Raw genomic sequence first — 24,988 nt, forward strand, 5'->3', positions numbered from 1 at the left:
AATCCTTCAGGAGTTGTTGGAGAAATCCCCAGATCGTTTTCCAAGATCCTAGACTCCTCCTTCTTTGAGAAACTTATTTCTGAAAGATTTAACTCCTAATTCACCTAAAGGAGCTTCTGAATTATTTCCTGACGATTTTCAAGGAGAAATCCATTAATGAATCTGGAGAATTACAAGAATCACTAGTAGAAATTACAGAAGAAAATCAAAATTGCATTTTTGGAGCAAACGAAAGATGAAATCTCGGATAAAATTCTATAGTAATCTCCTGTTAGGCCAATAAATATTGCTGTTTCGATCTGGAAATGTTGGACACAGGGTATCAAGGATGACAAGAGAGATCTCTGGTAGAAGTTTGAGCCCCGTCGGAAAGAAATAGCGACCAGTAGAGAAGAATTCAGTATAATTTCAAGAAACCGTGTACAAAATCATGTGAAATTTATTTCACTTTAAAAAGTCTTGTGAAAAAGATTGAAGTGTAAAAATTCAGGCAAGGACAGGCAAAGAAAGCCCTATACTATTTAAGTTCTCGAGAAACACTTGAAATGGCAGGCCAGTTTTCAGTTGGTACGTAGAGCTGTAAAGAAGAAGAATAATAATAAGAAGAAGAAGAAAGGAGAAGAAGGATCTTCAGAAAGAAGTTCTTGGAGGAATACTCAGATGGACATCCTGGAGCAATCCCTGGAAGGGACAACAATTGTGCCATAACACAATAGGCTAATGAAATAAAAAAAAATGTTCGATTATATATGGTGATTTTTTTACTATTACCGGATAACCAAATGCGTCTTTTGATGGTTTTATATGCACATCTCATCTATTATTGATCTATCATAATTAGCAACTTTTGTTACACTTGTAAAATTATTGAACCATTTTACAAAGCGACAAAATTGTTGATGATGATATTGATATTCACGTGTTACCTCCTGCCACCTCCTGTCAGATTTTCATTAATGAAATTGGCTCGGTTTAATTTTTGTATTGGACTATTGGTTTAATTTTTCTCATTTTCAAATAAGTAAAATTATGCTTGAGAGAAAGCATGAATTAACATTATTTATAGCTGATTTTGAAATGTGTTGAAAGCTACTGTGGCGTATACGTCTTCTATGTCATCATTGGTAGTTGTTTCAAATTCATTCATTGCGTTCATGCATTGCCTCAAGATTAATGTGAAGCTATAAATAACTCGTGTTCGAGGGAACAAATTTGACAAAAATTGTAGTGACCTAATTGTGAAATAGGTATTTATTTTTATGTAAGTTTATGTCATTCTGATCAACTTTTCCAAAGACACCAACTTTCTAAGTTATCAGGATTCTGAGCTATGAGATTTCTAAAATTTGCATGTTCACTAGCGCCGCCTAGTGGCAGAAATGCGAAACAAGTGTTTATTTTTATGTAAGTTTATGTCATACTGATCAACTTTGCCAAAAACACCAACTTTCTAAGTATTCGGGATTCAGAGATATGAGGTTTTAAAATTTACTTGCTCACTAGCGCCGCCCAGTGGAGGAATTTCGAACTTAACAACTCATCGTCAGTAAGTTATTGACGTACCCAACAACTTTCCCTAAGACACTACCATTCCAAATTATCAGGGTCTTGAGCTGTCGAATATCGTAACGTTTGCTTGACAACCTGATATGGTTACTGTAGTGCAATTTAGCATCAAACTGTTGATGGTCCCTCTAGCGGCCAAGTTGCCAACTAATCATATGAACCAAAGTTCTAAATGGTAGATCTTATCAAGCCCTAAAACTTTGCCGAAGAAAGTATTGCGCTAACTCTTAACACACTCGAGATAATAGGCCACACCCCCGAAAAGCCGGAATCTCATAAGCTCTTAGTCTCCTATAACGCTCACCCCTGTCTAGTAGGAGTTCGTTTAATAGGAGTCCGTTTAATAGGAATTCGTTTAGTAAGAGACTCGACTGTAGTGTGCTGCGGTTAGCGAAATTCCACAAACACTAGATTCGAACTTTTGCCCCAGTGGTGGGGCAAGAGTTCGAATAAAACACACACATATAAAAAGTGTTGTAACTCAAAATTGAAAAGAAATTTGGCGTAACTTTGTTCAGCAAAATTTTAGCTCATGGATGGTAGAATCACCACACGGTATTTATTTATTTTAATCTGCTTCGAGTTTTTGAAATATGTTGAATTTTCAACTAAGGTCGAACTTTTGCCCCACCTTACTCTATCGTCAAGTTAATATCGCACGCGGGCTTTAATGACTCAACTTTAGATCTAGTTTGATTGCATATGATAGCTTAAAAGCGAGAAGCTGTGTTGTCCCCAATTCCCGGACATAGTTCAACGGCGATATGTGGTGTACTGGAAACAGAAGTTTTACCAATAGAGAATGGAGACCTAAAATGTAGTGTGGATTCAACACGCTTATATTTGATTTATTTTGTACTCACCTTTAAAGCTAATAGAAATGAACTCACCAATGTTTCGCGTTTGATGAATATCTTTCGAAAAGCTGCCATAGATGTTTTCAAGCCTCTTCTCACCGATAGGGAGCTCCACTAACCTTTAAGCAGAAAAAAAAGCTTCAAAAGCTCCCATAAAACTTTGCCGCCGTATCATAGCAAGCCGGCTCTCGGGCTTATCGTTTACACTTGTTTGTTTATCCAATACAAACAACCAGCCCAAATGGTGTGTTGCCTAGCAAAGTGAGGGTGACGACGGCGCCATCCTTGTGTTAGTGCTGCTAAGCCTTCACCGCGTTATATCTTTCGTATAGTCGCGGTATCTTCGTGGCGCTGCTGCTGGCTGGCTGGTTGGAGATGGATGACCATTGCTCTCCAGCTCCATTAGTAGCAGCAGAAGCACCACCAGCAGCTCTCTCGCTGGTTTTATTCACTATACCCACCGAATGTTGATGTCAGTCGCAATCGGGTTCTCTGCACGGTCGCCAACGTTCGATTTTCAGTCCACCGCCGGGAGTGTGGAAAAGCAGTGCGTCGCGACGACGGCTTCAGGATCTCCACCCGCACAAGTTGTTCTTCCGTTGTTGGTTGATAGAACTACAATATCTTACAATAGTCGCCTGCTTTGATTAGGTGGGTTTGCTTGGGATGCTTCGATTAGTGAAATGTACAAATTCATTGAACTCGGGTGGGAAGAAGAAACCAATCGAAGTTTGCCATGAAGCGATCGAATGTGTGAATTAACACAAGAAACAAGTGTATAAAGTGCAGGAAATGACAGAAAAGTGGCTACTATTTAGTAACGAAATCACGTACAGATCGTTTTTCTTCGCCATTCGCTGTTCTCTTTCACACGCACGCGGAGAAGTACAAGAGCCGAAAAAACCCTATGTGTACAAAATCGAATATTGAACTTGAAATGGGGCACCCGTCCCGAATGGCGAGGGGGCTCTAGGCGTAGATTGCACGTTTCGACCGCAGCTTACCTGTGTTTGGTAGATCCCAATCTTCCGTAAGAGCTTTAACTTTTCTGGCTCTTCTTTGTTTACCCATTGCTGCTGCGTTAGCCTCTCGCGGCTTCTTTCGTGTCTCTGTTTTATTCTCTGTGCCTGGTTGGTTGGTGCGTCCGATGTCCAGATTCTTGGCCAACTTTGATTCACTGCCATGGACTTCTTGCGCGATGATATTTGGTCAAACCCGCGGCGCGCGTGAGCGTGTGTGTGAGCCTGCCACTGACTGCTGCTCTGGACGCTCGGTGCACTGACTTCGGGTTTGATTTTTATCGAAAAGTAACCTGGAGAGGTAGTTAATGATGTTGCCCGTTACCTCTTTTCATCGCTTGTTTAACATTTGATGGAATCGAGTATTGTTGCTGATTGCTGTTTTTATTGCATTGGACAGTGATTTCGCTGCTCTATGCTTCATTGACTTTCATTAGAGTTATTGGACTGGCTGCTTCCTACGTCGGCCGAATTGGCTAGTTGTGTGAGTGTGTGGGGGTGGGATAGTCCTTTTGTGCAACGAAAGTAAACACTCCCACAGTAGGCTTTGGCTGCCAATGTACAACGTGGTTGTGTTCGAACTCCTTCCGCTTTTACTGGTGTGTGTTGGAAGTGAATGATTGCTGCATGTAGGAATTTGACAGTTCAGATCCAAGTAGCCGCAGGAAAGTTTTTTGATGAATGAAACTCCACACTAGAATTAAGACACAATCTTCAGTGGGAAACAGTGGGCAAAGCGTGTGAAAGATGATATGAATCGTTGAACCAGTTTTCTTCGCCCGAGGAGAGTCTGGCTTCTGCGGACAGAGCATACATTTTGAGTGGATGGAAGAACGAAATGTTCTGGGAGAAATTATGTTGTTATCGATTTTCTTCTACCACCAGTAAACAAACTCGGAACGGAATCGTGCTGTTTCAGTAGTGTGTGTATGCAGGAAGAAGCTGAACGACCGTGCAAGCCGTGAATAACGTGTTAAAACATACAACACTATTAGTGAGATGTAAAATAGTCGCAACACAAAAAAAAATACCATCACATATCGACGAGTGTGGAGAAGAATATCAATTACAAAAAATTACACCAGCATTCTGCAATAAATCACAGAAAACTACGCACAAGAAGAGCGTACGAAGTCTGGCTATCGACATCTGTGTGCTGTTTCGCGCGTGTATACCGTGCCCACCAGAGTAGGCGATGCACTTCTTCCGATAGCGCTGATGCCAGAAGCCTACTGCATGTGAATAAAATATACATACGAGCAACGTGCTAAATGTCAACCGAGTAGGCCGTGACAACGAACAACAACGAAAGCCAGAGAAACCTGCAGAGCGCGGACGGACGACGTAATTCGAAAAAGGTAAGAAACTACATTGGAAAGCTGATCTGAGTGGGGATAGTTGACGACTAGTGGGAATGCTAATTAATGTCTGCGAAATTTGCCATCTATGGACGATCGCTTTGATCGCTGATCAAACAGTTCCTAGCTCGTCTAAAGCCCATACATTCACTGAATTTTGATGATTTTTTTTTTGTTTTTCGATCAGTCATATATAAATTTTTAATGCCAAACTATCCTCTCAACTCACCTCCTTCGAGAGTGATAGGCTACTTGGATGGCAAAAAAAGGAAGAGCCTACTTTTCACCTTTCCGCAAGACGACGTCTGATAGGGAAGAAGCTGCGCGCCTATCAGGCAAAGCTGGTTTACGTTTAAAATATATACGGGCTTGTACCGTAGCAGGCAGCTATCCAATCAGGCAGCCTCTTGGGGTATGCCTCAATGGGAGCTAAACCGGAACGGATCGGACGCTGATTGCTGAGACGATTGCTTTTTAGCGAAGATCACGTATGGCCTGTACCACCACCGACCGACTGACTGACCGGTATAAAATGTAGGCCTGCTGCGCTTTCATCCCTGAATTACATAGTAGGATGTGAAAACTCGGTGGTGCTTGATGCGTTTTTAAACTGTTTCGCAGTCGAAGAATATCGTGCTCAGTGCAGTTTTCATTTGCAATATGAAAAATGAAGCATTAAAAACGGTATCATTTTTGCATCTATTTCTTCTACACTACATTTATTCAATCAAACACTGACCGCATTTTGCATAATCCAAGCATTAGGGGAACGCAACCTAAAACGGCTCTAATGGGAACAAAACAGATTTTTGCTATTTCGATGTAATCGACAGTAAATATATAAGATTTTAAACGATTTTGTAGTGATTTTTATCGCATCGATTGGAGAATATTGACCATTTAGCTACTAACTACCAAGCGCCTCCTTCGTTAAAAAAATGTCTAAATAGGTTATCAAATCAAATACTAAAGATGCCATTAAGGTCCCATTAGACATGACAAATATTTGGCCAAACAAGTCCAACAAATGACCAACACGTAAATCATGGCAACCTCGGATGAATGTCGGACTACAATGGCAAATATTTGTCATTATGACAAACAATCTAATGGCCCCTTTAGACTGTTTGTCATTATGCCAAATATTTGCTTGGTAAAATATTTGTCACGTTTAATGGGACCTTATCAAATCTACAATTTTATTAACTATTTTGATCACTTTACTCTTTCGTACTCTGAGGATGGGTCTAATATAAAATTGGGTTCATGTCAGTTATGTCAATTTAGTAATCAGAGGTCAGTCAACTAGTATTCCTATTGTAATTTCAAAAATTGCTTGCTTGTTTCAATGATGTTCGAATGAAAATCAATAAAATTCACTAAATTTAAGCTTTTCCGGAAGAAATGGGTTACTTTGGATTATTGGATTTGCAGTCATTTGGGAACCAAATAAAACCCTAGCGTTTCAGTTTTCGCGACGTTTCCGCCCATTTGAGACCTTTTTCATGGGTTCAGTCGGTCAAGATTTTCTAGTCAAGATTGCTTTTAGTATAAATTGTCTGCGAAAGTTTTATTATAAACTGGGTCTGATCGATTTTGAACTGTCGTGATGCGAACAATCGCCTACTTATTGGGCGGTCTAGAATTCGGTTCCTGTTTTTCGAATCTTAGACATTTACTGTTAAATATTTCTGTCAGAAACGCATGAAGATATTTTGAATAATTTTCACAGTTCTTAGAAGAATTACAGGAATTTATATTGGAATTTGTAAGAATGCTTTGGAATTATATGCTTTTTATTTTACTTAGCACACTTATGACCTTTTTAAATCGAACCCCAGATCTGTTTATAGAAGAACCACAGTGATTTTGTGCACCCCCCATTTTGACAGCTTTTTGACACGGTTTTGCCAGCCTTTTTTGAATAAGGGAAATAAAAACAGTGTGTTTACTCAGCATTTCCATTTGAGAATCAACGATAATTCAGTTGATGTCTATTAGTCTCATACAAAAATTAAATATCGTTATAAACACGTAACTTTTGAAAACGGCCAAATATTTCGGCTCAATATACTTTGTTAACTGAATCTCATCCCAATATAGAAAAATGGAAATCATGCTTCTTTATTCCAGATACGTCTCCAGGAATACTTGGGGGCCGTTCAGCAGTCGCTGTCGGGTTTCTTTCTAGCATTTCTTCATTTTTACAGCAATTCATCCAGTAATTTCTTAGCGATTTTTTTTTAAATTCCCCCTACGGAACTTTCACAAGTTTTTCTTGAAATTCCTTTGGAAACTCGTGCTGGGATTCCTTCAGAAATTTGTGCTGGTATTATTGCAACGTCTTCAGCCAGAAGCTGTACAGTCTCAACTGGCTACGATTCTCCACAAAGGCTTAAGGGATTTCTCTTTTGATTATTTTTGGAATTCCTGCAGAAATTTTCCTAGATTTTTTTGCTGGAATTCTCCTGGATTACATGCTAGAATTAGTAAAGCCATTTCAGATGCGATTCCTCCAGAAATTATTCCAATTCTTACGTATATTCCTTCATCTAGAATCCTAACAGGGATTTTTCTTAGAGATTTCAATAGGAATTCCGCCAATGATTCTTCAAGAAATCATTCCAGGAATTTTTCAAGGAATTCTTCTTCGGATGCCTTAGGGGATTTATTTCAAGATTGCAATAGGGATTCCGTAAGGAATGACTCAAACAATTTATCCGGGAACTACTCAGAATAGGGAAGTTTACCCAGAAATTAAAAACGGGATTCCTTCAGGAGTTCTTGTAAAGTTTCTTCCTGTAACTCTTTGGATAATCTACCCGTGAATTCTTCAAGAAATTCTTCCAAAAATTTCAACTGGAATTTCACCAAGAACTTCTCTAATGATTCAAGTTGGGATTTTTCTATATCTTCAAAAATTTTTCCAGGGCTTCATTTAGAAATTATGCTCATTGTTGTGTTAAGCGTGCTTTTCTGTTACTGGCATAACCGCTCCCAGTATTCAGTGTATGCCATGGACACGTGGAAGGGGATGTTTTCGGTTTAGAACACTTTGAAAATAAAAGAGAAAAAGGCAGTGGAATCGTAGCCAGCGGTACTGAACAGTTACGCTTCCGCTGCCGTGTACTGTCTTCTATGGAACACATTTACTACAAACTGCGTAAAGGCTGTGTTCCAGTAGGGCTGTCATTACAAGAAGAAGTGAAAGGTTTTTAGTTATGCTTTTAAAAGCCTAAATATCATTTCATGAAGACTGAATTCGCACATTAAAAATCCTTTTTTTATCTGCTTCCATCCTTCTCTTCAATTCTCGAACACAAAGAAACCTTCACCTTCTCTCCAACCATCTTAAGGACTAATCGGGTCTTTACTGTATTGAGATTGCAGGTGTTTCATTTTGAAGAGTGTCGATCAGGATTTCTTTAATAAAACGTGGTTTAGTTCTGAAGAGATTTTTTTTTCATGAATCAAGTAGTATGTAATTTATGCCTATGAAAAAATCCATAAACGAAATACTGTAACAGGCTCTGCGCGCGAGCGGCTGCCTTTTCAAAAGTCCAACCTCTGTCACACTTTTTTTTTTACGTTTCGCGTCGTTTTGAATATGCCAGCCGTGGTGCCATGCCATCCGGCAATGTTACCTCGAAAAGTGTATTATTTTGATAACTTATTATTATTATATTGAATTTGTCTTTGTCTCGACTGATTGAGGATTGCATCAGTCATTTCTTAGAGTTTGCAATTTGCCCCAAATCTCTGTCATGTGGTAAAGGTTGGGATGGAGACTCTCATAACAGCAGTCTAGGATTGTACAGCGTACGAGTTTGTGCGACTTGCTTAATACTAATCTGCCGTAATTCTGCAAATTTCCACGTTTTTTGGCATATATCTTGAGAAACAGTAAAACTGTGATATGTCTGCTATATTAAGATGCAAGATTTAGTGGTAATCTAGCATCTATGGAAGAAAATATAGCGAACGATCAAGAGTTTGATGAATACCGTATGCGTGATAATGTTTGCACCATCCTACAAATATGGTTCCCATATCCCTCTACATACTTACAATGCACAGTGGTTCCGCCATATAATAACCTAATCCAAAAATTTGACCTCAATCTGTGATATCATTGTGGTAACATAACGTTTAATGCTTTAAGCTAACTTTCCAGATCCCAAGTAGAGCGCTCAAGTAAAATTCCTCCTTTTTCCGCAAGTAATTTTGACAATCGATCTATATGGGGAGAAATGTCACTTTTCCTTACGGAATAATATCACGGACTATTTTTCCGCGTGGAAAAGTGACAGCTTCATTTGATTTGCACGGGAAACGTTACTGGCGTTACACTTTTTTCCTTACTTGCCATCTGCGAACCGCTCAAGTAATTTTGAAGCGGAATCATTACTTGATCATTACTTGACCTATCTTTTTCCACAGTACGTACGGAGTGGAAACTAGCCATTAATAACTAAGATCGATCACTACTTATGTCAAATGTATGCCGAAACTTTTCCGTAGAGCTCATGAAAGTAGATGTTCTTGAGTAGACATTTTATTTTAATTTATCTAATTTCAATCCTATGCATCAATCTATTAAAAAGTCTCATCCATTCGGCATGTATTTGATTGATTGTGTTCATTCTTAGAAAATTTAGATGTCATACTGTATCATGAATGGTATCATGTTATTAGAATAAATTTGACTAAATTAGATACTTTTTCCTCAACGTATAAAAAAACGCAAAATTTTCAACAAGCCGGAAAAAATGGTTCCCTTTCCGACCCCTTCGGACGTTCATATCTATAAAACTTCACTATAATCCTAAACAATGTTTTACTGGCGAGTTTAGCTGCGACCGATTGCGACCAGATTTGTGGTAGTCACATAAGTGTCATACCTTCAATATACTCAAAAACTAACAAATACCCCAAGTAACACAATAAGCTATATAAGTGTTTAAAGTTCACTATTCATACAAAACGTAGTGTATTTTTCTTGTATTATTTACTTAATTTTGAACACTTGTAAGATCAAAACAGCGCAAAAAATGGCGGCTTATAAAACATCTTACATGTAATATAAGATGTATCTCAACACATTTATATCGCTTGAAAAAATGATATAGAACATACCATCCAACTCCCAAATATGTATCCAAATATTTATCAATAATATCACTTGTAAAATACACATATAAAACAACTACAGTCATAAGCTCAAATGATACATTTTGATAGTAATATAACTTGTAAAAATCATTTATATTACACATTATTTGCACAGGTTGAAATTAAGCTATCGTTAAGCTATATAACTGGTAGAAAGCTTTTATACTACAAAAATAATATATCCAACAATATGTGTAGCATAAAAACTGTCAAAACACAGAATAACAAAATTAATTTAATTATAAATATATTTGGATTCTTCAACCACTTGAACATGGATTTTGAAAAATATATGTTATGAAGTCAATAATGGTTGTAGATTATTTAAATAGCCAATAAAGACATGGTTCATGCTCAATGATGGTAGCGCTATTTTACATGCGAATCAAAATTTATGGTGAAACTGCCGATTTTACTCTCCCAGATTTCAAGCGCTGCAGGGTTCAAATAATAAAGCCAACCATAAACATTAAAATAATCCATCCAAATTGTGCTGTTCATTGTCTCCACATGAAGAATCAATATGGCTGCTTCTACATGAGGCTTACAGTGCCGTACAGAAAATGTAAACAACTATCTAAATTATTATCTAAATTGTTATCTAAATTGTTTTTGGGCCTAAGACTTATCTCTGTTTGGAACACACGTAAGATTAGAGTGATATGAAATCAATAAATATTTTTGTTTCGAAATTTATAATGAAATGAAGGAAAAATATATTTCCACATGGTTTCCACATTTTTATTGGTACATGCACATTTTTGGCAGGTACTGTAATTTGGATGAATTTGCTTTGGAAAAGACGTTATATCTGAAGACCTTGCGTTAAAATTACGTTAGTAATACAAACTTATAACATTCATACAACAAACGTTTTATTGAGCTATAATTATGTTTTGAGCTCAAAATTTAAACTCTGAAATAACTACACTACAACTTAGTTTCAGCTTGGTTGAATCTGTCAAAATGTAAACGTAAACATTATCATTGTTCTCTTCGCTCTGCTGTTGGTGTTGAATCTGAGTCGTTTTAGGATATTTGGGAATAAAACTAGTCGCTATCTAATTCGGGATAATAGGTCTTAGGATCGTGCTAGGTGATGTCCAGAAAAATATGTAAGTAGCAAGATTTCGAGTTGTATCCCGAAATTCAAGAGTCATCTTGCCTAGTTCAAACTTTTCTGTGGTCATCGTCTTCGACGCCCTGTATAGTATAAACTCGACAGCCAACACAAATCTATCTCGACATCATCGTCCTCGTCGGAGATCTTTCTGTCCACTACCGACCAAAATATGGGCCATGAAACCTATGCTTTAATCTGCGTTGAATTGTGCAGTTATGAAAAATTGGACAAACCCAAAATGAGACGCTTCCGTAAAATAAAAACATTTTTGCTTTTATGAGTGATTTGCATGATGCTCTATTATTGTTATATATTAGTAAAATATAGTTGTTTTATACTTGGTGCAATACTAAGATATTTTTTTGCTGTTTGTAATTGGCTAACATTATTAAAGCCTAAAAATAACACAACATGCTTCCTGATACACTTATATTACAGATATAGAACATCTTTTGAAATTTTGATTTTGAAAGATGTTTTCTGTGTTACTTGGGACCTCCCGCGTTGCATTGCTGGAAACACTTTTTCTCAACTTTCACCCTCTATATTCATCACATTATGTGTGTTTCACTATGCTTGAGCAGTTTTGACTACCGTGGACCACCTAAACTAATATTAGTATTTCCACATCAGTTGGTAACCGAAACTGCAAAATAATGAATTTCGGCTCCGTATAGCCAAAAACTCGATCGAGCCCATTTTTAATAAACAATTCAAAAACGCATATGGAATGTAAATATACATCAAATTTAGCGGTCTCATCATAAAACTCGAGAAACTCATATTTATGACCGCCCTCATATGGGGCTGGAGCCAGTGTGCAATGTCTTGGCTTTCTTTGCATGCACGTAAGCTCTAACTCATATCATAGTAGGCTGCGGGTAAAAAAATCTGATTTCTTAAGTTTAAAATTTGCAAAAAAACAAGGGCAACTATTCCTGAAGGTATCCACTGGTCGTCCAAGGTTAGCATGAATTACGAAGGCTATCGCTGCCACCATAAAGAAGATTTGAGCGAATTATGTGTGCCCAATGAGAAAAATGGCGGGGAAACGCGAAATCAGCGACTTGACGGCACGGCAGATCGAAAAGGAAAATTGGGCCTTGATGATCCTTCGACCATAGAATAAAAATAGCAATGGCATCCGGGAGCTACGAGTAGTGCCATATAAGAAAGCTTTGGATTTGCCCGAACGCAACATCTATTTTGTTTTTTAATTTTCGAAGTAAGCATGTTTTCTATCGATCCCGTTGCAAATTCCAGAATCAATAGTTATATTAAATTTTGTTTATGTGTTAATGTCTACACTATTAAGCAATGCCAAAATAAAAAAAACCCTAATTAATCCACCTAGCGGTGATGGCGCCTTCCTCGTGCCTTCGAAAACACATTTCAACAAAACTCAAGTGACATGTTGATGAATATTGCACTTTCATACGTTAAACAAAAATCCATTACACCAGAAATCATATCGTTTATGTAGCTTTGATGTTTGCGCCTATATGTCTTATGGACATATATGAGCGAATCCAAAGATGGCCGTCACAATGGCTGCCTTGCAAATACCGAAAGCACGGATCTCGTCATCTAAACAACAAACAGAGCAGAAAAAGCAATGAGTAGCCTTGCTCACTCGTGTTAAACATTGAGTAGCATTTTCGTCTTCGGGCGTTTTGTGGATGACGAGATCGGTGCTCTCAAAAATGCGAGTCAAAAATGCACCTGGACGCTCTCCCATTTCACCATAACAAAAAGCCGCTATCTTGAACTTTGAGCCGCAATTTTGGATTTAAGTCCGCCATCTTGACTATTCTGGTCTTTATTTTTAGACTCCACATTTCTTCCCCATACCAGATATACCCATATTGCATGGTTTTGAGCCCAGAGCTCCATTGAACAGCCACCATCTGGTCACCATTTTTTGGAGTCCACATTTCGTTACTATATCAAATAAACCCATATGACACGGATTTAGAGCTTAAAACGCCATTGAACAACCACCATTTTGAATTTGGAGCCGTCATCTTGGTGTTTGGACCACCATTTTGCATATTACGGTCGCCATTTTTGACTCCAGACATCTTCCCTGTACCAAATATACCCATATTACATGCAGTTAGGGTCTAAAACTGCTTTAAACAGCCACCGTCTTGAATTTGGAGCCGCCATTTTGGATTTTAGATCGCCCTCTTGGAAATTGTGGTCGCCATTTTTGGACTCCGGATATCTTCCTTATGAGCGATTCCAAGCAACAGCATCAAAATTAAGGAAAATTTTTAATTCATGATTTTCTATTGAACTGAAACTTTGCACAGTTTTTCAGTTCCATCTAAATCGCCATTTTTCGATATCAAATTTTTATTTAGAGCCACGACTAACTTTTCAAAAGGGTGTATGTGAAAATGGTTCAAAAATATTCAAAAATATGCACAGCAAAAACGGATTGTTCGATTGTTATGAATTTTTCAGCAAAGTTAGATAGCTAAATGGTGATTTCTAAGAAAATATACACTGTGAAAAAAAATCTATTTTATCATTGAAAAACATCATTTTTGTCACAAAAACTCAAATATCTCAAAACCCTATCTTTTTACCAACTTGAATTTTTTAGGGAAAACGGTCCATTGTATTAGCAATCTACCATAAAAATTTGGTGATGGTAAACTAATAAACAAAAAAGTTATAACATTTCAAAAATTTCACAATTTTTACATTTAGTAAAAAAAATTTTTCTGTGTAAATTATTTCGGCCGGGAATCGCGATTTGATGCTGATTTTATTGTTCAGCAAAGTTAGATAACTAAATGGCGATTCCTAAGAAAATATACACTGTGAAAAAAATCTTTTTTAACATTAAAAAATATCATTTTTGTCACAAAAACTCAAATATCTCAAAACCCTATCTTTTTACCAACGTATTTTTTTAGAGAAAACGGTCCATTGTATTAGCAATCTACCATGAAAATAAACAAAAAAGTTATGACAATTCAAACATTTCACAATTTTCACATTTAGTAATAATTTTTTTAGTGTAAATTATTTCGGCCGGAAATTGAAGTTTGATGCTGATTTTATTGTTAATGGCCTTGCGTGAGTAAAACAAGTTGTTTTTATTATATATTATATATACATATAATATAATATACTATGTACCGTAATGTTCCGATTTTATCACGCCCTCCGCGCATTAGTCGTTTATTCATTAATTTGCTGTTACATTTGAGGACAAGTGTTTTCCCTCTTCTTCAAGATGAATGTTGAAAGCGTGTTTTGCAACGTTAAAAATATTGAAATGGGTATAGATGTTGAATTACAGGGCATTTTTGAAAAGGGGCGTAATTAAATTGTTTAAACAGATGTCGCTGATGGCAATTTCTCAGTTGTTGTCGTTTTCGAACTTCCTGCGCCCTGCTTTACCGATGATATACAGATGGCTCGTTTGTCAAATTCTAGACGGCAGGACGTGCAAATGCGTAATTTTGTACACAATGTGGACATTTGGGCATAACCAGTCTCTTTCAGTTTATCTATGGTGCTTTCGGTGAGATTTCGTAACTCTTTTGAACATTTTTTTTTCATCAAACGGTCTACAAGAGAGCGTTGAGTTGAAGACCTTTGAGAAAGCGACTGTTCATCTTGTTCGTTAGATTATAATAAACAAAATCACTTATTAATTTTAACTTACTTGTTTGGTGTTGGTGGCTGAAGAAAAAAAAATACTATACAATTTTTAATATTCATAGCGGTAGTATTTTTTTGTTTTTTTCGTGAGCATTGTCATACAGACAAACAAACGTAACACTGGCGAAATTTTCATTGACCACGCCTTCAACGATCATTTTGAATCTTGGTTGTGGCTTTCATAACAAGAAGAGCGCCCATCGTTTTTCTTTGCGTTTGACGTTTCACACTAGCGCCTTCTGATGACGATATTGCACAACGCAGTGTTTCGTGAAACATTTCCACCAGGTGGTGATAGTGTGAACTGGGCGATGAATTTTCACTAAAATTGTTCTAGGCGTTTCGTCTGTTTGTCTGTGGTATGTACCTCTTATGCATTTGTTGTTGTTGAAGTTACTCGCATTCTTCCGATCATAAAGACTGTTCTCTACACACTTAATTTTGATTACCGCACGGTGTGTCTGGTATAAGAAATTTATTACAAAAAAATAGGCATCGCTAATTTTTACGTTACGTGAAAGTTGACGCTACTAGCTTTCATTCAAGCCCAACATCGAAATATTCCATCGGGGGAACTTTTTCATACAAAAATTGGGTATGTTTGTTAAGTAGAAATAGGGATTAATTTGGAACCGTTCATTTTGTATGGGGAAAAACAGTATTCTGAAAAAGTTGTTCAAGATCCCTCGGTGGATTTTTTTGAGGGACCGTGCAAATGAAAGCTGGAAGTCTCTATTTTTGAATAGCGAAAAATTTGGCGATGCCCAATTTTTTGTTATAAACCTTTCCCATACACACGCCGTGTACCGAGTTCGGTAATTTTTTGACGAGATTAAAACTGCTGAGCACCGAACTCATTCAGCAAAAATGCAGTGTTTACCTTTTCCATACGATTTTGACTGTTGTTTTACTGAGCCTCAGTAAAATCGATTACCGAAACTACCGAGATCGTACTGCTGTTATAATCTCGTCAAAAAAGTACCGAACAGGCAATTCAGAAATAAGTGTGTAAGAGGGATTTTTTTTGCGGATAAACTAGACGTATACGCGTATAAAAAAACTTTTATTATACAGCTTTTGTCTTAAAAATAAATTCAATTCCATTTTTCTTATAATCAACAGCTTTTCAACACTATCAAGGGTTTTTTTCACCAGTCACGTACAATAAAAAGTATGACAATCTCAATATTTTTGATCACAACACTGGATCGCGTCTAAGTTTCAAATAGATACTATAGTAATTACGAATAATCAAACTAAAGTATCATGAAAACAACTTGTTTAATTCAGGCGGTAGCCTTTACAATAAAATCAGCATCAAAATATAATTCTCGAAATAATTTACACAGAAAAAAAAATTTTTTTGTTACTAAATGTAAAAATTGTGAAATGTTTGAAATGTCATAACTTTTTTGTTTATCAGTTTACCATCACCAAAATTTTATGGTAGATAGCTGATATAATGGGCCATTTCCCCTAAAAAATTGAAGTTGGTAAAAAGATAGGGTTTTGAGATATTTGAGTTTTTGTGACAAATATCATATTTTTTCAAAGTAGAAAAAGAAATTTTTTACAGTGTATATTTTCTAAGGAATCATCATTTAGTTATCTAACTTTGCTGAAAAATTTATAACAATCGAACAATCCGTTTTTGCTGTACAGCTTTTAGAATATTTTAGAACTATTTTCGCATACACCCTTTTGAAAAGTTAGTCGTGAGTGAATATGAAGGTTTAATATCAAAAAATGGCGATTTATATGAAATTGAAAAACTGTGCAAAGTTTCAGATATTTTTGAAATGGTCGCTCAGGATCGACTGACATGACTCCGTGGAATTCCTCTTATACCAAATATACCCATTTTTCATAGTTTCAGGGAGTGGACCTGGTGTGATGGTTAGAACACTTGACTATCACGCCGAGGACCTGGGATCGAATCCCACTCCCGACAAACTCACAAAATGTGAGTTCTTACTTCGGAAGGGAAGTAAAACGTGGGTCCCGAGATGAACTAGCCTAGGGCTAAAAACCTCGTTAATACAGATAAAAAAAAATAGTTTCAGGGCCCAAAACTCCATTAAACAGCCTCCATCTTGATTTGAAGCCGCCATTTTGAATTTAAGACCGCTACCTTGGATATTCAGGTTGCCATTTTTGGACTCCGGACACCTTCCCTATACAAATTATATGACGCGAATGACCGGCGAGGGTAAAGCGTCTTAAATAAATAAAAAAAAAACAAATTATAACCATATTGCATGGCTTTAGAGTCAAAAACTCCACTTTACAACCACCATCTTGAATTTGGATCCGCCATCTTGGATATTCAGGTCACCATTTTTGGACTCCGGACATCTTGTCCATACAAAATATACTCTTATTGCATGATTTTAGAGCCAAAAACTCCACTAAACAACCGCTATCTTGAAGATGGAGCCGCCATCTTGGATTTTAGACCGCCATACCAAATGTACCCATATTGCATGGTTTTAAGGTCTAAAATTCCTTTAAACAGCCTCCATCTTGAATTTGAAGCCGCCATCTTGATTTTTAGAACGCCATCTTGTGTGTTCAGGTCGCCATTTTTGGACACCGGACATCTACCCCATACAAAATATACACTTATTGCATGGTTTAGGGCCTAAAACTCCGTTATACAGCCGCCATATTAAATTTGGAGCGGCCATCTTGAATTTTAGACCACCATCTTGGATACTCAGATCGTCATTTATGGACTCCAGACATCTTCCCCATAAAAAATATACCCATGTTACATGGTTTTAGTGACTAAAACTCCATTAAACAGCCGCCATCTTGAATTGGAGGCGCCATCTTAGATTTTAGACTGCCATCTTGGATATTATGGTCGCCATTATTGGACTCCAAACATCTTCTCCATACAATATACATATACCCATATTGCATGGTTTAGGGCTTAAAACTCCATTATACAGTCGCCATCTTGAATTTGGAGCCGCCATTTTGGATTTTAGAACGCTATCTTGAATTTTGGATCGACATCGTAGAATTTTCGGTCTCTTGTGTTAATATCCTCACAAAATTTGTCAACCATGCTGAAGGTTACAAAAATCGCCGCAGTTTGATGTGTCGCATGACGGGGCTTGGTCGGGGACTTGGTTCAGTTTTACACTCCCGTTCAAAAGTTTGGGGTCACCCCCTCAAAAACATGTCATTTTTTTAGGCCCATATCTCCGCCAATTTGCGTCCGATTTCAAAACCCTAGGTTTCATTCAAAAGATAATAAGTCAAAGAAACTTTGAACATGATTTAAAAGAAACTTTTTCAAAAAATTTTGTATGTAAACTTAACTTAAAGTTGCCAAATTTTCTAAAAAATGAATATAAACATACGGCAGTGTCGCTGGAAGTTGGTTCGACCAAATTTTAAGATGAGAGCGGTAATATGACCCATTTTCTATTAGCTTTCAACTGCTTTTTACAGAACTTAGCTAAAAAATCTAGAAAAAAAGTTATTAAGTAAATTAATCCTTGATGTCATCGACCAAAAGTTTGGGGTCACCCCTCAATATGATGTATCGGCCAAAAGTTTGGGGTCACTTTCGTAAAACATGGAAAAGTGATTTGGTGATATCTTCGTCATCTATAGTTCAATTTTAATTATTTTTGGCTCATTTCAAAGATAATTAACTAAATTTACGTTTGATGTCTTCAACTTAACGTATTTAACGATTTTTGTATATAAAAATGTTATGTAAAGTTAGCACATTTTACCACGCTTCAAAAAATGAGGCAACTTTACGTTAAGTTTTAGTATGTAAATTTCAAAAAATATGTGTGGTTCAATGTCTATGCAGTAAGTATCATTCATTTTGTTTCAAATAAGCCAAGAAGAATTAAAATTGAATGAAAGATGACAAAGATATCAACAAATCACTTATTTATGTTTTACGATAGTGACCCCAAACTTTTGGCCGATACATCATATTGAGGGGTGACCCCAAACTTTTGGTCGATGACATCAAAGGAATAATTTACTTAATAACTTTTTTTCTAGATTTTTTAGCTAAGTTCTGTAAAAAGCAGTTGAAATCTAATAGAAAATGGGTGATATTACCGCTCTCATCTTAAAATTTGGTCGACCCATTTTCCAGCGACAGTGCCGTAAGTTTATATTTATTTTTTAGAAAATTTGGCAACTTTGGGTTAAGTTTACATACAATTTCTTTTGTAAAAGTTTCTTTTCAATCATGTTCAAAGTTTCTTTGACTTATTATCTTTTGAATGAAACCTAGGGTTTTGAAATCGGACGCAAATTGGCGGAGATATGGGCCTAAAAAAATGACATGTTTTTGAGGGGGTGACCCCAAACTTTTGAACGGGAGTGTATATGTGGCCTGTTCTACCGGTGCTGGTCCGGATCACTCAAATGGCCATAACTCCGGAACGCTCCGGAGATCTTTTGTGAAATTGAAATTTTGAGAACGCGAAGTCGAAGACGTAGCTTTGATCGTTGTCGCTTTGCTTGTAACAACTTTGGAAACTCAATTTTGAAGTAAATACACAATATTTTAAACATTTCATTTCAAGTTTCTGTACAAAATATTATTTGAAAAATTAAAACAAATCTAAACTTGTTACATATTTTCAGTTATGTGACCAAATTAAAAATACGCCCTTTTCAAAAATTGATCATGATGATTATAAATGTTCATTAAGGTGTCTTACTGCATCACTAGGTTTTTAAACGAATCATTGACTTTTTGCTTTTCAATGATTGTTTGCCTCGCATTTTTGAAGTGATGAAAAACTGTCAATTCTGCAGCAATGCAGCAGAAAAATTATCATCGCAATCACCGCGAGTGAGTATATAGGATGATACTTTTTCATACGAATATTCGCTTTGGTGGCAGAGAATTATCACTTTGAAATTTTGAGGATCATATCCAACATGGCTGCCGATGTTGATGATGCCGTAAAAAGCCTTAACAATATATTTTGGCCGAACTAGCTACATAAAACTAACAAATTCTCGAAATTATAATAAAAATATTTTTGTTGGCCTGCTGCTTGTATGGGAAATCATCCATAGTGCCTCCGAGTTAGTTCAAAAATAGTTTTTTTTAAATTTATGCAAGTTGCAAAATGATGATTTTTTGAACACGACTTTCGTTGGATAAATATGACGAGTGCTACAAAAATCGAGTTATGGAACGAGATACATACATTTTTTTTTTTTACAAATTATAAAAATCCTGTTGAAATTTATCATTTCTTGCTGCACAAACATATTTAAAGGGATACCACGTCTGGGCACCCATGCCGCACAGGGACTCGTTTTTCCAATCAGGTAGGCTGTGCCGTAGTTAGCTGTCATAGTTGGATAAATGTAGGACTCGTGCTGTAAATATCATTATTTTGCAACTCAATTTCGATCAAAGCAATCGGATTGATACGATGAAAATATTTCCGTAGTATTTTCGATTACTAACGAAGAAATTCACGCCCCTTGAATCAGTATCAGGTAACAACATGGATTTGGGCTCAAGGAAATTTCGTGTACCGGACTTGTGCAATCACATTACTGACTACTATGATGGATTAGTTTTCTAGCGTGCCTGCTTTGTGCAGTAGTTCATTCCTTCCTGTCTGTTATCAACAAAACACCGAACTAGGCATGAATTTGAGCTGAGCGGATCACTCATTCCTGCTCGACAGTTGACATGAAATGCTTAGACTTGTTCTTTTTATGGTACCATTTGAAGCCGAAACAACGCCAAAAGAATGCATCACTAAAGTATTAAGAACTAGGTACACTACCCCCTTCAGGTGAACGTGCCTTTCTCGTCGTCGGTTGTTGTTGATCACTCAAGGTGGAGGTTACGGCGCGCGCAAGTACACAAAGTTCCTCGTGTTTCGTTCCGTTTTCTCGACTGCCGACTGCCGTCCGTGCTGAGGGCTATTTGTAGAGGAAGACATGTGTTGTGTGTTGAGCGCGGGTATTCCAACCGCGGTGGTGAGCAATGCACTGTGTGATACATACCTACGTAGCCGGGTAGAGAGGTACGTGCGCCAACTGAGATCGAGATGAGAACGAACAGAAAGAAGCTGCAGGCAGGAAGGAGCGAACTGGAAAACACGATTATAACATAAATCGAAATTGGACACCTTTAGAGCCGGTTTCGAGAATTGTATATTTTTTTTCTGGCACAGCTCATGTGCTAAATATTCGAAGGTTTTCGCTCAAAGTGTGCGAGGATGAGTGCTGGTTAGGGGTGGGTGAGGTTCGAAATGGAATAAAACGAATGGGTATGTACTGTAGGGTGGTTCAAAATCATATTTATTTGTTATTGCATACCTTCTCTAATGACCTACCGGGCTACTACGATGCATAGCTTTGCTGATCAAGTGTTCGTTTTCGTTCTCATTTTGAGTTGTTCCAATGCTATCCCATCGCCAATGGTATCACCCTAGTAGGCAAATTTGAACGATATTTATTCAGCTATGGAAAAGCACTTCAATTGGAATCGAATTCGAGTTGATAGACATTGTTGGCGATGCAAATCGATGTATGAGATGTGATGCTGATGCTGGCTGAATCAGGTGAATGAGTTTGGATTTTCCAAGAACGGCTGCCGAAAGCTGCACGTGTGTTTTTTTTGAATGTCTGGCAGCATATTTATTAACCAGAGAGACTTATTATTTCCGAGGAATTTTTCATACAATTTTACCAAAACATTAAGGAGTGTGCCAATTTACGATGCTGATGTTTTTGCTTCAGCATGACTGACGAATCCGACGAACGTGACAGATGAAAAAGCTTTTCATTCGGGTTTTACCACTTCATTCATGCAGGATGCCACTTCAATCTTCCCATATCGAACCATGACAACGGACAGCAAACTTGGATTGTCCAAGGCACAGGTTGCCTTGATCGTGAAACAGGATTTCTCGCTGGTATTTTGCAGATTCTTGCCTTGCTCAACGTTGTTCTCAGCACAGTAGTGTGCACTGTGCATCTTTAGTTTCGCTTCAAAAGCTTATTTTTCGACCTCCCATGCGGTTCGGCTGGGTGGCGACCTTTATTCAACAGTGACTTGTGGCGACGACGGACGGCTTGCGTGAAGAGGACTATGTTGCAGGAAGTCGAGGCCTACTAGGTGAGCCCACATCGCTGACTGTGTGTCAAAAGCACTGCGAAAAAAAACCAGTTGGCATTTTCCGAACGGTTTCATCTCCTCCGTATGGGGATGGGACGAGTCGAGTTGGACCCGTTTGGCATCAAAGGAGGTCCCCGCGTACGTACGTACGACGGATGAGAAATGCACCAAAAACCGGATATTCTGGTTGGAAAAGGAATTAAGGCGAAGCTGAAAGAAATGTGAAGCTTTTGCAGGCGGGTATTTGCACTAGCGCTTAGTAGTTACTGGTTGCACTACTTTTCCGAACCTGTATCATCAGGGAGAGAGTTTTCCGTCATGATGTGGGATAGCCAATGGGATGAAAAGAGATATTTGTTGCTGTTTTTGTATCCTAATGGTGATTAGTTGAGGCTGAAATGGTGTAGCTCTGTAGACTAATGTTTCAACATTTATCTAAATTAATGGAAACGGCTTCCTACCTGTAATAGTAGTACAGGTCGGTGTCTGGCCATTTGGCCGAATGCCATTTGGCCGAATGCCATTTGGCCGAATGCCATCTGGCCGAATGGGTCATTTGGCCAAATGACATTTGACCGATTTGTGATCAAAAGAATTCAGAAAAATTTTAATAATAGGCTATGCTTTCTAGTTTAGGTATTCAGGACTTAATTGACGTTGAAACTGCCTATATTTTATCAAAGACTTTTCCTTATTTGACCCATAGACTGTTCTTTCAAGGCTGGGAACGGGGGCATGGTCACTAAAGTTCATCGTTCATTTTTGGCATTCGGCCAAATGATCCTTTCGGTCAAATGGCGTTCGGCCAAACGGCATTCGGCCAAATGGCGTTCGGCTAAATGACCCGGAACCTAGCTGCGAAAGAGTGGTATCCTGAAAACGTGTTCAAAATTTCAATTTCAAAGTCATAAAACAACATAAATATTGGTGCTCATTCAGAAGTTATTCCTATTTTAATTCTCTCAGAAATGCACAACGTTTTGCAGGCTACTGGCTTAGTCAAAAGCTGTTATAACCAGCTTTAACAAACTGCTGATAATAAGCTGCTAGTTGGCGGGGCCCGTAGCGTAGTGGCTGCACGTTCACTTCATAAGTGGATGGTCATGGGTTTAATCCCAGCTCCGGCACTTGCAAATTTTCGTCAGTTGCTCTTCCCCCAGCTTGGATATTGTTGGGTTCCCATTCGGACACCCCTCGTAATCGAGGCAACTTTTAAGTTATTGATGTACCATGATTGTTTATACGATGTCGATGTTATTGTTTATATTTTCTATGTTGAATGTAAATAACGAATCATTCGTTCGTGTATAGTGGAAACGCACAGTTGTTGTCATTCTTTCTCGTCCGGAAAAGTCCGCAGATTCCTCTCTCGGTCCGCTGTTGTGTAGTGTCCACCGCGTAGTGCTTCCTACAGATATCGGCTAAACGGCAACTCATAATGGACCCCCAAACGGACTGGTAAAGGAACAAAAGCCACACATCATCATCCTCGTGCTCATCATTCTACCATGGACAGGGTAGAAAAGTGACAGCAGCGCAAGAGGCTTCTATATAGTAAAATTAGAATAGAATACATTTATCTAACATTTGTTTCACTCCAAAAAAAAACTTTCTGATAGAAGGCCCATAGGGTCAAATCACGAGAGATCGCAGCAAACCATGGCGGCGGGCGGTTGCATCTTTCGTTCAACGCGTGACGTTTTCACTTCGCTGGGAGTACTGACGGTGATTTTCACATATAGAGTGCTTTAAAATGCTCAGGCTACGCGTCTTTTAATTTTACATGCGGAACGTACACAATCCCTAATACTCATGTTTAGTTGCGCCACATCTCCTGTTCTACTATGAATTAGAATTTTGTTTCGATTCAAAGAGCGAGTAAAGGCACTTAAGCCTGGGCGTAACGGCTAGGACGCATGTATTGAATACCTGTTTCCCATCCTTGGAAATCAAGGACCACGGAGTGACAATAAACTAGTTTTCCCAAGCCGAAATATACAAAAAAAGCCGAAAAAAAGACAAAAAAACGGGTAAACCTCACAAAAGTTATGCGGATTTACTAGTTTTTCGTCTCTTTTCGGCCGTTTTTGGGATATTTCGGTTTGGCAAAACTAGTGTCGCCCGCCGCTTTCATTAGTTATCACGTACTTTGCTTTGCATAAAACTGAGTAATTGGTACGAGTTGCCCCACTCAACGGTTTTATTGTCTACCCATATCGCTGCACAGTAGGCCTGTCTGTTTTAATTCTTGTAATGCATTTCCGATGTACTGTAAAAATTGATAATGGCAAGATGAATACATAGTAGAAATAGTCGGTGCTACTCTTTAAATGTGTAGACTTGACGGTCAAATCACATATACCCAGGGCAGGGGGCGTTTATAGGGGAGAGCAAAAGGAGGTCGTAGGAGTGTTTCAGAGGGTTCCAAGGTGTTCAAAAGGGTACCAAGTGGTCTAAGTGGCGTTTAAGGGGGTTTCATGAGGTTCATAGATGCTTCAAACGGTCTCAAGGAGTTCCAGAGGTTTTCAGGGGCATTTCAGAGGATGACAGGACAGGAGGGTTTCAGGGGTATTTCAAGGAATACCAGGGGTTATTCAGGGGATCTCACAGGCGTTAAATAGGGTCTGAGGTGGTTTTAGGGGGATTTCGGAGGCATTTTAGGAAATTTCAGAGGATTTTCAACGGGTTCCAGAACCGTTACGCAGGCATTTTTGGGTGTTTCGGAGGATCTCAGGTGCGTTAAAATTTTTAGGGGGATTTCAAAGGCATTTCAGGAACTTTTGGCAGGCAGGGAGTTTTAGCAGGCGAATGTTGTTTTTCAGAGTGACTAACCGAAATAATAAGGGTCGTGAGTTCAAATCTCACCTGAGCTGTGGATTTTTTCCCAATTTAACCAATAATTTACCCATCTGTACATATGTACGTTGAGTTATTTGAATTTCATAACGAAATAATAAGTTAGACATACGTAATGGCTGAAGTTCATAGGCACAATTTGTGTTGCAAAATTATTAAGGCCGGAACAAATCTCATTTTCTCCTTTTGTCACAATGCTCGCTGACTCGTCAAGGGGG

General features: G+C 38.0%; 1 protein-coding gene across 8 annotated transcripts in view; it reads left to right on the forward strand.

Moving 5' to 3' along the window:
• Nucleotides 1–2,845: 2,845 nt before the first annotated feature.
• LOC109425837 (putative polypeptide N-acetylgalactosaminyltransferase 9) overlaps nt 2,846–24,988 on the forward strand; it is a 278,116-nt gene continuing 255,973 nt past the window's right edge. For 2 of the 8 annotated variants that reach the window (XM_062856749.1, XM_062856758.1), the window contains exons 1-2: nt 2,883–3,074; nt 4,328–4,800. The gene's annotated coding sequence lies outside the window, so the exon portion shown is untranslated. Of the gene's footprint in view, nt 3,075–3,114; nt 4,801–24,988 lie in introns of those variants that run through there. The other 6 variants (XM_062856756.1, XM_062856757.1, XM_062856750.1 and 3 more) reach the window with 6 other exon arrangements.

The sequence above is a fragment of the Aedes albopictus genome, chromosome 3 (genome assembly GCF_035046485.1).
Source record: "Aedes albopictus strain Foshan chromosome 3, AalbF5, whole genome shotgun sequence".
Lineage (NCBI taxonomy): Eukaryota > Metazoa > Arthropoda > Insecta > Diptera > Culicidae > Aedes > Aedes albopictus.